Consider the following 16,991-nt stretch of genomic DNA (forward strand, 5'->3'; position numbering starts at 1 on the left):
GATTGAGCTCGAGGGGGAGTGTTGAGATATCGAGCTCCACTCGTGATATGCCACGGTGACCGTTGTGCATTTATGTCACCGACGTGTTAGTTGCAGATGCGGTTGGTACACCGCCCATGAATAATAGCTACATGATAGCTATCCTTATCTACTCTAGTTCGTGGCTTGGTTAGTATGCCACCTTAGTTAGTTGAGTTTGGTTTGAGACCCATATATAGGGTTCTTCTATTTCTTTGTATTAGAGTTCTTTTGGCTTACACAACTAAGAAGAGGAAAACTGTTTTCAGCCTCCACCCTTGTGTGTATTCCCCCATTGTGCAAGCAAGAAAGCTACAAGTGAGACTCCTTCCTTCTCTCCCACAATCTTGACATGGGCAAGCATTCGTCAATCCTTCTTCATCTTCTTCTCTTCCCACACATGAATCAGGCCTTGGAGGAGAGAGAGGGAGGAGAGAGAGAGACTAGGTTTTGATCTCCATCTGCAAGCTGCCATTTTACGTGCGAAGGCTGGCGATAGAGAGCATCAAACTTGCTGAATTATCTTGTGCTACTGCCTCCATGGCTCTCTGGCCATCACGAAACTGATCATGGGGGGTGGGCGTTTTCGGCGCGCTGTCGTCGCCAAAGACAGCCACCGTTACCACGAAAAAATGAGGGGGGTGCCCCTTGGAGAGGCAACCCCCTCACTTCTCCACTTGGGCACTCTCGTTTTTGGGACATTTGTCCGCCTACCAGTCAGCTTTTTGGCCGTTTAGTTGTATGAACTCCAAATTGTGATCTAAAAATTTTTGTGAGCTCGTCTCAGAGTCCCGAGCTGGCTGGCAGCTCCATTGACTAGCACAGGCATACGGAAAAAATTACAAAAAATCTTGGAGTGTCGTACGGGCACTCGTCAAGCCCTTAATGCCTAAAATCAACCTAGGTCGAGCTGCCACCTTCGGGAGTTGATATTTTTCCCTCCATTTTCACATTTTTCTACTATTTTTAGGCTCGTTTCCCGCTCCAGAATCCGGCTTTCATTGGCGACCACGGGATAGGGCGACTCAGCCTGTCGAATCCCACAGTAGATCTGCACAAAACAACCAAAGGAAGCATCAAGCTAATACAAAATAGATACATACTAGACACAACACAATGCTCACCCTACCCCCTGACAGAACTAGGGCATGACATCCACAAGGAGTAGGCCTAGCATAATCTGATAGAAGGTCCCAAGCTAGTCATTAACCGACTTCTCCAACACGGCCAAACTAAAAAGAACTATCAAAGAGGTTGCCCTAAGTGGTGGTCTGAACTACCTACCTAACTAAGGACAACACAACTGTTGAGATATCAAGCTCCACTCGTGATATGCCAGGGTGATCATTTTGCATTTATATCACCGACTTATCAGTTTGCAGATGCGGTTGGTACACCGCCCATGAATAATAGCTAGATGACATCTATCCTTATCTACTCTAGTTCGTGGCTCAGTTAGTATGCCACCTTAGTTAGTTGAGTTTGGTTTTGAGACCCATATATAGGGTTCTTCTATTTCTATGTACTAGAGTTCTTTTGGCTTACACAACTAAAAAGAGGAAAACTGTTTTCAGCCTCCACCTTTGTGTGTATTCCCCCATTGTGCAAGCAAGAAAGCTACAAGTGAGACTCCTTCCTTCTCTCCCACAATCTTGACATGGTATCAGAGCCTTGTTTGTGGTAAGGAGCTCAAGAAAGCAAACCAAGTTCGCGGTGTTCTGGTAAGAGGGCCAATGTTGCTTTCATTTTTCTGTTTTCGGAGCAAGTCTTTGCAGGTAGCACAACCGGAATGTGCAAGAGTGCATTGTCTCAAATTGAGACACCCTTCGCGGTGTAGCAAGGGGCTAGTATATGCTGCGGGAGAAGGCTTTAGCCCTTGGTTGCTCTGTTTTTTTAAATTGAGGCCATTTCGGGGCCTATTTTGGAGGCGGAAGTTTTCTGCACGCACTCAAGAAAAGGCCCTGTTTTTTGCTGTGCGACCACTGTTCTATAGGTTGGTGAAAAGTTACCATAGAAATTGCATCGTATGCTTGTGCGCAGAGACATTGGGAGTTACAAAATCATCCTTGTTGCCTATTGATGCAAAATTGTCACATTGAAGTGACTGTGTGGTCAAATATCACTTTTGTCAGTTTTGCAGATTTGCCCTTGTGAGGCTGAAGCTGTGTTTTTTGCAGTGACAGAATTTTTTGCAGTGTTCTGTAATGGCGTCTGATTCTCTTTCATAGATTGTCACTGAAAAGCTTGACAAGAACAACTTCCAAGCATGGAAGTTTAGAATGATGAATTTCCTTATGGGAAAAGGATGTTGGGAATTTATTGCAGGAAATGAAGGAGAACCAGTTCTTCCTGCTGTTCCCAATCAACAGCAAATGCAGGCATTTAAAGCATGGCATGAGAGAGCTAGGAAAGTTATGTACTGGCTGTCTATCAGCATTTTAGACTCTATGATTGTGCATATTCAAGATACAAGTACGCCAAAGGAGGCATGGGATACTCTATCAAAAATGTATAGCACAAATACACAAGCCAGGAAAATGCAGCTTAAGCAAGAGTTGCATAATGTACAAAGAGAAAGTATGAGTATCAATGACTACCACATGAAGGTGAAGAAGCTTGCAGATGCACTTGCCTCCATTGGGTCGCTAGTGGAAGATGATGATTTAGTTTTTGTGGCCTTGAATGGTCTAGGAAAGGATTATGCAAAGTTTTGAACATCCTTTTCCGTCCGTGAAAGATTTTCTAATTTTGAGGAGTTGATTGCTCTTCTAATTTCTGAGGAGCAGAGAAATGGTGGTGCATCTTCTTCAGGAGGAACTTCAAAAGAAGGTGTCTTCTACTCAAATGCTAGAAGAGGTAGAGGCAGAGGTAGAGGAGGCCGATCTGGAGGCCGTGGTAGAAATCAGAATATGCAACAAACTCAAGAAAACCAGTCTTATGGAGGAGGATGTGGTAACTCTAGAGACAAGGGGAGCCAAAGAGGTCGTGGTGGATGGCAAAGAGGCCAAAATGCAAACAGTAATGTTGAATGCTACTACTGTGGTAAAATGGGTCATATGGCTAAAGTCTGCTATAAAAAGCAGAATGACATCATGAATGGAAAATTGCAACAAGAGAATTATGCATCTTCTAGTAGACAGGGTGATGACAGAAATGAGCATTTGTTTATGGTGCAGCACATGACCAATTCTATGACAAGTGCAGAAGAAAGAAACGATGTGTGGTATGTTGACTCAGATGCATCAAACCACATGACAGGTCATGCAGAATGGATGCAGGATGCAAGGAAAATGGAAAAACCAAGATTTGTGGAGACTGGTGATGATACTGCATATCCTATTGTGTAGATTGGAAAAATTCCTTTGTCTATGTAGGATGGGAAAAAGAAATACCTGCCGGATATATTTCATGTCCCGAATATCACCAAGAACCTGGTTTCTGTTGGTCAAATGGTTGAGCAGGGCTTGCAAGTCAGATTTAATTCTCATGGATGCTTTGTTGAGAATATGAAAAATAAAGATCGCTTGATAGCAAAAGGAAGAAGAAGGGCAGAATGTTTACGTTGGATGCAGACATGCCTGAATTGAGTGCAACAATGTTTGCATATGGGACCAGTGTAGTTGCAGATATTGATATCTAGCATAAACGCATTGGTTATATTAATGTATAGCGACTTAAATCAATGCAAGCCCAAAATATTATTGCAGGATTGCCTAAATTCAAGGTTGCTGAAATGCATAAGGTATGTGAAGCCTGTCAGTTTGGAAAACAGGTAAGGAAACCATTTCCTAGACATGTTTAAGAGAGTAAGAAGCCATTGGAATTAATTCACTCTGATGTGTGGACTACTAAAGCTGCATCTCTTGGAGGCTGTCATTATTTTATCACTTTTATTGATGACTATAGCAGAAAAGTTTGGGTGTATTTTATGAAAAAGAAAAGTGAAGTTTTTGGGAATTTCAAAACTCTTTAAGCTATGGTTGAAAAAGAAACAGGCTTGCAAATAAAATGCCTAAGGTCAGATGGAGGGGGAGAGTACCTCTCAAATGAGTTTGCAAGGTTCTTGCAGGAGCATGGCATAAAGCAGCAATATTCATGCAGTCATACCCCACAACAAAATGGAATTGCAGAAAGGAAAAACAGACATATTGGAGAGGTATCTTGTGCCATGCTCAATGAAAAAGACTTGCAAGATTTTTACTGGGCTGAAGCAGTTGCTACAACAGTCTACATAATGAACAGGGCTCCCACTGCAGCAATACATGGGATGAATCCAGAGGAGAGGTATATTTGTAGGAAACCGGATATTTCTCATTTGAAGATTTTTGGTTGCATTGCCTATGTTCATGTGCCAGATGAGTTGAGATCCAAGTTGGATCCAAAAGCTGAGAAGTGCATCTTTATTGGTTACTCTCTGTAGCAGAAAGGGTATAGATGTTGTAATCCTTCTACTCGTAAGTTTACAGTGAGTAGAGATGTTGTTTTTGATGGGATGCGTAGGTGGTATAAACCAATAAATGTGATTGATGATGTAGATGCACAAAATGGTAATGTTGCACAGAATTCACAGCAGCAGTCACAAAACATTAGTGGACCTGGAGTGTCCTCTAGCAGTGGTTCACATTCTTTGCCATGGACAGGCAAATTGAGATCAGGAGAATCTCCTCAAAACAATGTAGATAGTGGTATACAGGTTTCACAAAAAGGAAAAGAGAAGGTAGATCAGCCCATGTTTGATGTGAATACAGGTCACTCTTATGTGGATGGTGAATCCAGTGGCTTAGAATAGAGCATTGATGATGAGTTGGGTATTACTTCTATTGTTACACCTGGAGTAAGGAAGACCAGGGATGTTTTGAGAGCACCTGGGAGTGAACCTACTTTGCGTAGGTCTACCAGAGCTAGGTATCCTGTGGACAGGCTAAAATATGATGGATTTACAACCATTCACTATGCATATATGGTCAAAGTGATACAGGAACCAGAACCCACTTCTTTTGAGAAATCCATGGGAAAAGAAAAATGGGAGAAAACCATGGATGAAGAAATGGATGCCTTGGAAGCAAATGCTACATGGGAATTGGTACCTTTGCCTAAAGGTAAGAATGCAATTGATTGTAAGTGGGTTTATAAGGTGAAGCACAATGCAGATGGTTCTGTGAATAGATACAAGGCAAGATTAGTAGTCAAGGGGTATGCATGGTGATTTTCAAGAAGAGGTATTTATGGAGCAGCCACCAGGTTATGTGCATGCAGTTCATTCTGAGTTTGTTTGCAGGTTGAAGAAATCCTTGTATGGCTTGAAGCAAGCACCTAGAGCATGGTCTGACAAGATAGGAAAGTATCTTGTCACTATTGGCTTTCAGATTTCCAAGGCATATTTCTCATTGTATGTGAGAAAAACATAGAAATGTATTATGCTACTTGTCATTTATGTTGATGATTTGATTATGACAGGTGACAGTGATGAAGATATCCTTCATGTGAAAATGCTATTGAAGCAGAAGTTTGAGATGAAGGATTTGGGAGAGCTGTGTTATTTCTTGGGCATTGAGGTGATTAGATCACCAAGTGGGATACGTCTCTTGTAGAGGTAGTATGGATTGGACATGCTGTCCAAATATGGGATGACAGGCTCTAAGCCTATTTCAGTTCCTTTGGAGCAGAATGTGAAACTGAGCGCAAATGCAGGTGAGCTTCTGGAAGACCCTACTATGTATAGACGCATAGTAGGAAGTTTGATTTATATGACTATTACCAAGCCAGATTTGAGCTATGTTGTTGAATTGGTAAGTCAATTTATGTAGGCTCCAAGGAAACCGCATTTGGATGCAGCTAGACGCATACTCAGGTATGTGAAGTCCACATTGTAGTATGGAATATTTTATGAGATTGGGATTCAGATACAGTTACATGGATACACTGATGCTGATTGGGATGGTAGTATTTCTGATAGACGATCTACCAATGGATATGTGTTCTCTTTTGGGAGTGCTGCAGCCACTTGGAGCAGCAAGAAACAGCCTACAGTTGCCTTGTCGAGCATAGAGGCTGAGTATAGGGGTGCAGCAATGGCTGTATGTGAGGTAGCTTGGTTGCATAAGCTACTTTATGATATGCATTAGCTTACAGATGGGCCAGTTGTCATTAATTGTGACAACATGAACAGTATACACTTGGAAAATAACCCAGCCTATCATGCTAGAACAAAGCACGTTGAGGTGCATTATCACTATGTGTGGGAGAGGGTTTTACTAGGTCTTATTGATCTAGTTTATGTCAACATAGAGGATCAGGTAGCTGACATATTTACGAAGGCATTGGGTGCAGAGAAGCTGCGCAGGTTCAGAAACCTGCTTGGTGTGCATGAATTAGGATTGAGCTCAAGGGGGAGTGTTGAGATATCGAGCTCCACTCGTGATATGCCAGGGTGATCGTTGTGCATTTATGTCATTGACTTGTCAGTTGATGCGGTTGGTACACCGCCCATGAATAATAGCTAGATGACAGCTATCCTTATCTACTCTAGTTCGTGGCTCAGTTTTAGTATGCCACCTTAGTTAGTTGAGTTTGGTTTTGAGACCCATATATAGGGTTCTTCTATTTCTATGTACTAGAGTTCTTTTGTCTTACACAACTAAGAATAGGAAAATTGTTTTCAGCCTCCATCTTTGTGTGTACTCCCCCATTGTGCAAGCAAGAAAGCTACAAGTGAGACTCATTCCTTCTCTCCCACAATCTTGACAACAACTAGGAGCTCCTACTAGGCGAGGACTCCTATAGCCTAATCAAGAAGTATTTTCTGGTAGCACATTTCTTCTTGTAGGGTTTTTATGGTATTGACATACTCGAGTATGTAAAAAGGAGGGAGCTGAGCGTAGTGACCCAAGGAGAACAAGGCATCGGCCTCAGGCCTGTCTCGGTACCCAAGAACCTACCAAGCCCTGGAAAGGCGACACTTAATCCTTTTCTGATGCTCACTTTTATTTTCGCTCCAACCTTCCTTAATTTCTTCTTTTCTAGCAAGATGCCACCCCTAGGAAGACAAGGCATCGGGCCCGGGTTTGACTCGTCCCCACGAACCTACCAAGCCCTTTGCTAGGCGATGATCAACTTCTTATAAAATTTCCTTTCCTTTTATTTTCTTTACTAGGGGTTAGAACCCCTTTTTACACACCTTTGTATATATTTATTGTCTTTAAGATATTCAGGGGTTTTTCCTTCTATCATCTTTATTTTTCCTCTGCAGGCTTCTCTAACTGCCTCACAACTAGCAAGAACTCCTAGAACGGCTACCTAGGAGGCTAACAGAACAGGGTCACTAGGACTTCCATCTAAAACAAGTCTTTCAATGCCTGGCAATGTCTTTACAGGAGGCAACAACTACTCAAACCTCCCTCAAACATACTAAACCTAAACCTGGGACTTCATGCCTTGGACGTGGGTCCCCAACAAGAAAAGAAAATCGCCCTTAACAAGTGTGCAATCACATATAGCATAAAAACCACAGTACTCATAAAGGAGAAATATCACCTAGATAGGGTCACGAGAAGCTTCCACGCAACAAAACGCTCCTTCCAAGATCTTCTTCAAACCTGTCTAGCATAAAACTCAAACAAGAAACCATTAACTGCACCTGCACTAAACAGACAACTGGCCCTCTTGGCCTAATGAAATAAAGCACTAAAACCTCGCAACACTGGCCCTCTTGGCCTAACGAGATCAAACCGAATAACAACTACACATCCTTCCCTGGAAGGATCCACATATACAATAATAGGTTCCTTTCCAAGGAGGAAAAACATGCTCGTAGCCCTAAACTAAATGCATAAGGTTATGACCCATCCCTCCTGCATAGATAGCAAGAGGCGTATGCATAACATGTTGTCTAATTAACCTATGGGTCCAGGATAATAACGGTAGATTGATCTCAGCTACTCTTTGCATCACCCATATCAACCATCGTCTGCCATATATTGCATGCTCTGATAACATTCTCCACAAGCAATTGGGTCCTGTTTCATCATTGAGCACAATATCCAAACTAGGACCACAATTAAAGAAGAGGTCTTCCTCATAAGCAAGATTTGCCAAAGAATCCGCAAACTGATTCCAGTAACGTGGAATCAGCTGAAAAGACACTCTCTCAAACTCTTCAAGTAGGGTCATCGCAGTCCGATGATACATACAAAGAATGGGATTCCGCACTGTGTATGTCCCATCTAGCTGATTCAAGATCAACTGGGAATCCCCTTTTACTAACAACCGACGAATACCACCTTGTTTGGCAATATGCAGTCCCATAATCAAGGCTTTATACTCTGCCATGTTGTTAGTGAATCCTATCCCGAGATAAGCAGCTAACTTAATCATAACCCTATGTCGGGGGTCCCGAATTACTACTCCAACACTCCCTTTTTTATTAGGGCCCCTGGATGCTCCATCAAAATATAATGTATACGTCCACAATGGGTTTACACAGCCTGCCATCACAAACTCCTCTATTCGTAATTATGATAATTAAAGTTTAGCATGTTGAGAGGATGAATTGATGACTCCATCCCACCTTCTTCATTGAACTCAACAGGGATACTCGTCAATAGTCATAAGCAGTGATGGCAGAAGACTTTGATCTCCCACACAAAGGTTCCATCTTCTTGCTCAATCACTTTATATCCTTTGCTCCACCAGATGAGTTTCCCCTAATGGTATCTTTGCTCCAAAGATGGGTGCTCCAAATATGGGATTAACCGACCCATCAATCGACTTTAAGCTCTTTCGCAGGTCTCAAATTGTCCCTACCATGGACCTGCAATGCATTTCTCTATATTAGCATACTTAGAAATAATAAGGTTTAATCTTATTAAGATTAACCTTATTCTTAAACTCTACTCCCTGTAGATCATCTAATAGGGCCATAGACCTATTTTTCCCGAGCCTAACAATCTTGTAGGGGCCCTCCCATTTAGGTTCCAGCTTCCTTGGAAACAGCTCCCTACGGGCATCATAATAGAGGACTAATTGCCCTTTTTTAAAGGTATATTTCTTCGCTCTAAGGTCATGCAACCGCTTCATTCGATGCTTGGCTACCTCTTGGTGTAGTAAGCTCTGCAACTTCAGCTCATCCAGGTGGGCTATAGTCATGAAACATTCAAAAAGGGAATCCTTATCTCCCAACGAATGGTTAATTGCAAATCGTATGGTTGGCAGCTCGATTTCAAGGTGTAACACACACTCTTCCCCATAAACCAATTTGAATGGAGTATGGTCGGTAGCTCGCTTGAACGTGGTATTATACGCCCATACTGCCACATACAACTTCTTGTCCCAGTCTCGTTTCTTCTCAGAGACTATCTTAGACAAAATATCCCCAAGCTGTTTATTAGTACTTTCCACCTGCCCATTTTCTTGTGGATTTTAAGGAGTCATTTTATTGTGCTTGATTTGCCAAGCCTCATTCAATCTTTTGATCACCTTATTTAGAAAATGGGTTCCACGGTCCGACATTAACTCCCTCGGTGGACCAAAGTGGCAGATAATCTATTATAAAATGAAACTTGCTGTCTCTTTTGCATTGTCCTGCCTCGTCGCCCAAGCTTCTGACCATTTTGTGAAATAATCAGTGGCTACTATAATATACCTCTTCTAGGTAGTAGACGACGGGGTAATAGGACCCACAAAATCAATGCCCCACTTCTCAAATGGAAGGATAGCCATGATAGGTGTAAGTGGGCATTTCCTATTTTCTCCACTGTCATGTCTTTGACAGGTATCACATCTCTTTACGTACTCAAAAGAATCTTGGAACATGAACGGCCACCAATATCTAGCTCTTAAAGCTTTCTACGCCATCAACCGTCCCGCGAAGTGCCCTCCACATACAGAGTCATGACACTCCTCCAAGATAAAAGGAACCTCATCAGGCATCACACATCGGCGGTAGATATCATCAACACCCTGCCGATATAGTATCCCTGCGATCAAAGAAAACTTCAAAGCTTGCTATTTGATCTTCCTCTTTTCAGACTTTGAAAAACCAGCTCCCGTCTCTCCTGTTGATAGATAATGCGTAATAGCAGTATACCAAGATGGAATAGAAGCTGTATCAATTTTAAACATTTCCTCAATATCACTTCCTTCAGCCAAAGTCTCTTTCAGCTCCCCGAAATCCACAAGGCATTCCACAATATCCTGTAGCCTCGGTGGCTTACTCTTGATCTCATAATCGAACTCTTGCAAAGTGATTAACCACTTTGCCAAACGATCAAGCGGCTATAGCTTGTTCATAATCAGTCTAAGTCCTTCCGCCTTGGTATAGAATACTACCTTTTCATAGAGGATGTAGTGCTTGGATTTCTTAGTCCCAAAGACCATCACAAGACACAAATTCTCCATGTAGGTATAATTGATCTTCGAAATGCCCAATTTCTGACTAGCGAAAGCTATCGGATGATACCACTTTTCCTCCCAAATTTGGACTAAACAACAGCTTATACTATACATAGTGGCTGCTGAAAATATGTAGAATACCTCGCCCCTTTTAGGTGCTTTTAAAATGGGTGCTTTTACTAGCTCCTGTTTCACATCCTCAAAAGATACCTTACAAGGGTCACTCCACTCAAATGAAAAACTAAAGGATAATAAATTCGTTAATGGCAACGTTCTTTCTGCCAAGGCATTTATAAATCTCCAATAGTACCCTATCAATGACAGAAAGCTATGTACCTCTTTTGGAGTGCGCGATGGACTCATAGCAACTATAACCTTGATCTTTTGAGGGTCAGTTGTCCCTACTGAACTGACCACATGGCCTAGCAATAGCCCATAAGGTACGCCAAAGACACACTTCCGTGGGTTAAGAGTGATACAAAATTGTTTGTAGCACTCAAAGCACTTTCTCAAAATAACCAACATCCTTTCCCTTACAGTGGCTGCCCCCAGGTCATCAATAAATACTTTCAACTCATCTGGGGCAATGTTACCAAAGGTCTTGTCTGCTGTTCGTTGCCATGATCCAGGTGCATTGCACAAACCAAAGGCCATCATGCGGTATGCAAAAGTACCGAAGACAGTAATAAAAGTCGTTTTCAACTTGTCCTCTTCTGCAATTGCCATCTGGTTATATCCCGCAAAGCAATCCATAAACGAATATATCTCCCTACCCGCTAATTGATCCAAAATTTGGTCAATAAATGGCAACGGGTAGTAATCCTTAACTGTCTACTTATTCAGCTCTTTAAAATCTACACATAATCGGATCTGGTTATTTTTCTTCTTCCTGATAACAACGAGTGAACACCATTCTATGTGTTGTACAGGGAAGATCAAACGAGCTTTCCTTAACTTCTGCAACTCCTCAAACAGCCCATCCCTTAATTCAAAAGGCATACGCCTTACCTTCTAATGCACAGGATGACTGCCATCTTTTACAGGGATAGTATGAACAGCTAGGCTAGGAGGGATGCCTCTCAGCTCATCATAACTCCAAGCAAAGATATCGCGGAATTCTTGAATCAAGGACACATAGTCCTCCCTTTCTACTGAACTGGGCGTAGACCCTAGTTTAATTGGCCGCAAATCATTTGGCATGCCAAGGTCCAACTCAATCATATCCGCGTCTCTTATCCTATCTTGAGGCTCTATTGGCTCAATTAGAGTTACCTGATAGATATCCTCTGTAGTGGACCCCTCTTTGGATTCATCACTGGATGATGTCTCACTACCAGATGGATCATCTGCCGTCTCTAATTCAGTAGAAGATAAAGGAGCTCTCTCACTTTGAGAAGACTCAGGATAAACATCAACTATTACTCAATTAGCACCTCAACCTAGAACCATTCGACCGGTGGGTATATCAACTTGACAGTCTGTTCGTAAGATCCAAGGCCTACCTAGCAAAACCTGATAGCTAGGACGTCCTGCAAATCTTATCACCCTAAAGTCTAAGAAGCATTCTACACTTGCAACTGTAACATGGACCTTAGTAATACAACCTTCTGGTTGTCTTAAACTATCATCAGCCATTCTCACAAGGGTGGAGCTGTCTTTCTGGATACCTAGACCCAGCCTCTCCATCAATTCTGAACTCATGATGTTGACAGAGGATCCAATGTCTACAATGGCATGTTCCACTAATATTCCATCTACATAAGTTGAAACCCTAGGGCAAATTTTTTCAGCATGGTCAAACCAATCTTCCCCTACTCATGCTATGCTCGAGGGTTCTACAATATACCCAATATGCAGGATCTTCTTAAATTCCTTGTGTACTCCTGGAGATAATTTGATCAATTGCAAGAGTTTCACATCTGGTTTAACTTCACAAAGAGAATTCGCTAAATCAAAGTCATGATAGGTAGCCCAAGCTCTCTTTTCTCGCCAAACCATCCTCTCTTTTCGTATTTGGACCGGTTTCGGTGCCTCTTTCTTAGCTCTTTCATCCTTTCTGGGCCCTTCCTCATCCTTTTTAAAGTCAACTTTTTTGTCAACCGGCTTTAGTGGTCCCCCTTATATGCTAGGACTCTGGACTTGCGTCCCCTTATCCCCTTGTTTAGGGTTTACCTCAACCGGCTTTTCCTTATCTTTGTCAACCTCTTTAGCCTTTTGGCCTCTTGTCACAGCCCTTAATCTAGAGGTTTCAACATCATTGACTCGCACAACCTCAATAATGTGAAGAATCATGTGGTGGGGGGAGTTGCTCAAGATGCTGCGTCGAACACACACAGAATGCATAAGGAGAAGCTCACTCAAGAGACAAGAAGAGAGATGGAGGCCAAAACGTTTTCTTGCTGGTTTCTTCTTCTTCTTCCACCCACTTTACAATGTATAAAAAGTATAGATAAGATGCAACATAAAGGAAAGTGGCCTACTAAGTCAAACAATGCATAACCGACTACACTAGTCGACTGGCGTTATAACTATGCTAGCTATAAATAGGTATAACAACCTAAATATAATAAGTAATGAGTAAGTGGCCATGTGTGAGTCATAATGAGCACCAACGTGCTAAGTGTAGACGTGTGGACCCATCTAACCGGGCAGTCCATCATCAATGTCCGCATGTGTTGAGCTTGTCATCTCAACACTCCCCCTCAAGCTCAACTGCATCTCTGCAACTCCAAGTAAGCTTCAAACTTTTGAAGCTTCTCTGTACCCAATGCCTTTGTGAAGATGTCAACTATCTGATCCTGCGTACTGACATACACCAAGTCAATCTCACCTGCTAGTACCTTCTCTCTCACAAAGTGGTAGTGTACCTCAATATGTTTTGTCCTGGCATGAAACACAGGGTTTCTAGCCAATTGTATACTGCTCATGTTATCACAATAAATGACAACTGGACCTTCCACCTACACATCCAAATCAGCCAATAACTTTTGCAGCTATACTACCTCACATGCTGCAACAGCAGCACCTCTATACTCAGCCTCTGTACTCAACAAAGCAACTGTAGATTGCTTTTTGCTACTCCAAGCAACTACGGCACTACCAAGAGAGAACATGTATCCGCTGGTAGATCTATCAGACATACTACTAGCCCAATTTGCATCTGTGTATCCAAACACCTGTACATCTGTACTTGCCTCATAGAAAAGTCCATAATGTAATGTGGACTTCACATATCTCAATATGCGTCTGACTACATCCAAATGTGGCTTTCTAGGTACTTGCATAAACTGACTCACAAGACCAACAGCGTAGCTCAAGTCTGGCCTTGTAATGGTCATGTAGATCAAACTCCCCACTATCCTCCTGAACATAGTAGGATCTTCTATCTCATCCCCAACATCAGCACTCAACTTTACATTCTGCTCCAATGGGACTGAAAGTGGTTTGCATGATGTCATACCATACTTGGACAACATATCCAAGCCATGCTGTCTTTGGGACAGACATATACCATCATCACATCTGATCACCTCAATGCCAAGAAAGTATCTTAGCTCACCTAAATCCTTCATCTCAAACTTCTTCTTCAAAGAATCCTTGACTTCAGCAATCCCACTATCACTATCACCTATAATAATCAAGTCATCCACATAGATGACTATGATGACCAAACCTGCATCTCCCTTTCTCACATAAAGTGAGTGATCAGCATCAAAAACATAAAAGCCAATATTGACAAGATACTCTCTGATCTTGTTAGACCATGCTCTAGGTGCTTGCTTGAGCCCATAGAGCGCCTTCTTTAACTTGCACACATACGTGGGATGCTCTAAATCTTCATAACCTGCTGACTGATCCATATACACTTCTTCCTGCAAATCACCATGCAAGAAGGCATTCTTCACATCCATTTGCTGCAACCTCCAGCCTTTGGCTGCTGCCAAAGCAATCACACATCTGACAGTTTCCATCCTAGCAACTGGACTGAAGGTTTCATCATAATCTATGCCATATGTCTGGGCATAGCTTTTTGCAACCAGCCTAGCTTTGTACCTGCTAATAGAACCATATGCATTGTGCTTAATCTTATAAACTCATTTACATCCAATGGCTTTCTTGCCCTTCGGCAATGATACTAGATCCCAAGTCTTATTGGCCTCTAATGCAGCCATCTCCTCATCCATTGCTGCATCCCAATGAACATGACCAACAGCCTCCTCAAAACATGTGGGTTCAACATCCTCAACTAGTTTCACCATATAAGCATAATGGTGAGCTGCATAACCTTCAAAACCAAATCTTTTAACAGGGTATCTGGCCGTGCTAGATCTACGTGTCACTGGATCACTCAATGGAGTCTTTGCATTAAAGCGCGCTCTCTGCACACCTGGAGTCCTCACTGAAGGAATGGCAAGATCATCATCCAAGCTCTCTGAGCCACTGGAATCTCCATCAAGAACTACATCAATGCCTTCTGACACTTTATTCTTTTCTTTGTCTTTACCTGTAGTGCTACTAGATGCACCCAAAGATGTAGAGGTACTCCTTAGTCTCCCACTACTAGATGATGTCTCTGGTCCACTAAGAGTCCGTGATTCTTGCTTTTCAGCCTGCACATGAGTGTCATGATCATCATCATCATCCAATGCATCACCACTAGATGCGTACCAACTGCTCATTTCATCAAAGATGACATCCCTACTCACTCTAAACTTACATGTGGCAGGGTTATAAAAAGGATACCCTTTCTGCTCTAAAGAGTATCCAATAAAGACACACTTTTTAGCTTTGGATCCAGTTTCTTTCGCAACTCATCTGGCACATGAACATACGCAATGCAGCCAAACACTTTCAAGTGTGAAACATCAGGCTTCTTACCTATAGAACATTCTTCGGGGGTCATACCATGAACTGTAGCTGTGGGAGTTCTGTTCATAATATAAAAAGCAGTATGAATAGCCTCAGACCAAAAATTCTTAGGCATATTCTTTTCAGCCATCAAGGCACGTGCAACTTCCGCAATATGCATGTTTTTCCTTTCTGCAACCCCATTTTGCTGTGGGGTATACCTGCATGTGAACTGTCTCTTTATCCCATGAGACCTCAGAAAATCACTGAACTCATTTGAGAGGTACTCTCCCCCTCCATCTGACCTCAAGCACTTTACTTTCAAGCCTGTTTCTCTTTCAACTACAGGCTTGAAGGTTCTAAAGTGCTCAAACGCTTCACTCTTTTCCTTCATAAAATATACCCACATCTTTCTAGAACAATCATCAATGAATGTGACAAAGTATGAACTACCTCTAAGAGATACATTTTTTGTAAGCCCCCAAATGTCCGTATGCACAACGTCAAGGATATTTCTGCTTACATCTCTGTCATGTGAAAAGGGTTGTCTTGCCTGCTTACCAAACTGACATGCTTTGCATACCTTATGAAATTCTGCAACTTTAAATGTAGGCAAACTTGTAACCAACCCTTTGGACTGCATTAATTTCAGCCTTTGTACATTTGTATGTCCAATGCATTTGTGCCAAATTTCAATGTCTGCAACAACACCTTTTCCTTTGGCATACATAGCAACATTCATAGTAGGAATTCCAGCATCCAGAGTAAACATACGTCCAACTCTACTTCCCTTTGCTACCAACTTGCACTTGTCATTGAAGTCTTCTACAAAGAAGCCCTTTGCATTAAATCTGACTTGCATCCCTTGCTCTACCATTTGACCGTCTGACACCAAGTTCTTTGTAATAAATGGCACATGTAATACATATGAAAGACTCTTTGTCTTACCATCATGCAAGGACAAGGGAACTTTTCTAATGTGTGAAATTGGGTGGCATGAGTCATCACCCGTCTGCACATAACCTGCATTCTGCAAATCTTGCATCTCTCCAAACGATTTTGCATGGCTGGTCATATGATTGGATGCACCTGAATCAACATACCAAACATCTTCATGTGTTCCCTTTCCAGTAACATCATTCAGTATATGCTGCATAACGAACAAACATTCATTTTTGTCTTCATTCTGTCATGAAGACGATGCATAGTTTCCTTGCTGCAACTTACCACTGCGGATATCATCCTTCTTAGCATAACATTGGGCTGCAATATGACCTGTTTTGCCACAGTAGTGGCACACAATACTAGAGTTGTTAGAACCTTTGTTCTACCATCCACCTCTTCCTCTAAAGCTCCCCCTTCCTCGAAAGTTACCACGACCTCCTGAAACCTGCATATCGCCAAATTGCTGATTCAATCTGTTTTGCTGGTTGTCACTACCACGTCCTATACCACGGCCTCTTGAAGAGAACCTGCCACGTCCCCTTCTTGAACTGGAGTAGAAAGCATGGACTTGTTCACCACTTCTTTCAGATCTCTCACTCTGCATGTTGATTTCTTCAGTGATCATTAGAGAGACCAACTCATCGAAATCTGGGAATGGCTTTCTAACATATACGGAAGTTACAAAAGACTTCCAAGCCTTTTCATTGTTAAGTCCACCCAAGGTTGACGGCACCAAATCATCATCATCGAGCATTGCATCAATTGCTGCCAATGCATTTGCAATGCTCCTT

Source organism: Lygodium microphyllum, chromosome 15 (assembly GCF_053477565.2).
Source record: "Lygodium microphyllum isolate KBCC chromosome 15, Lygodium_microphyllum_v1.1.10, whole genome shotgun sequence".
Taxonomy (NCBI): Eukaryota; Viridiplantae; Streptophyta; class Polypodiopsida; order Schizaeales; family Lygodiaceae; genus Lygodium; species Lygodium microphyllum.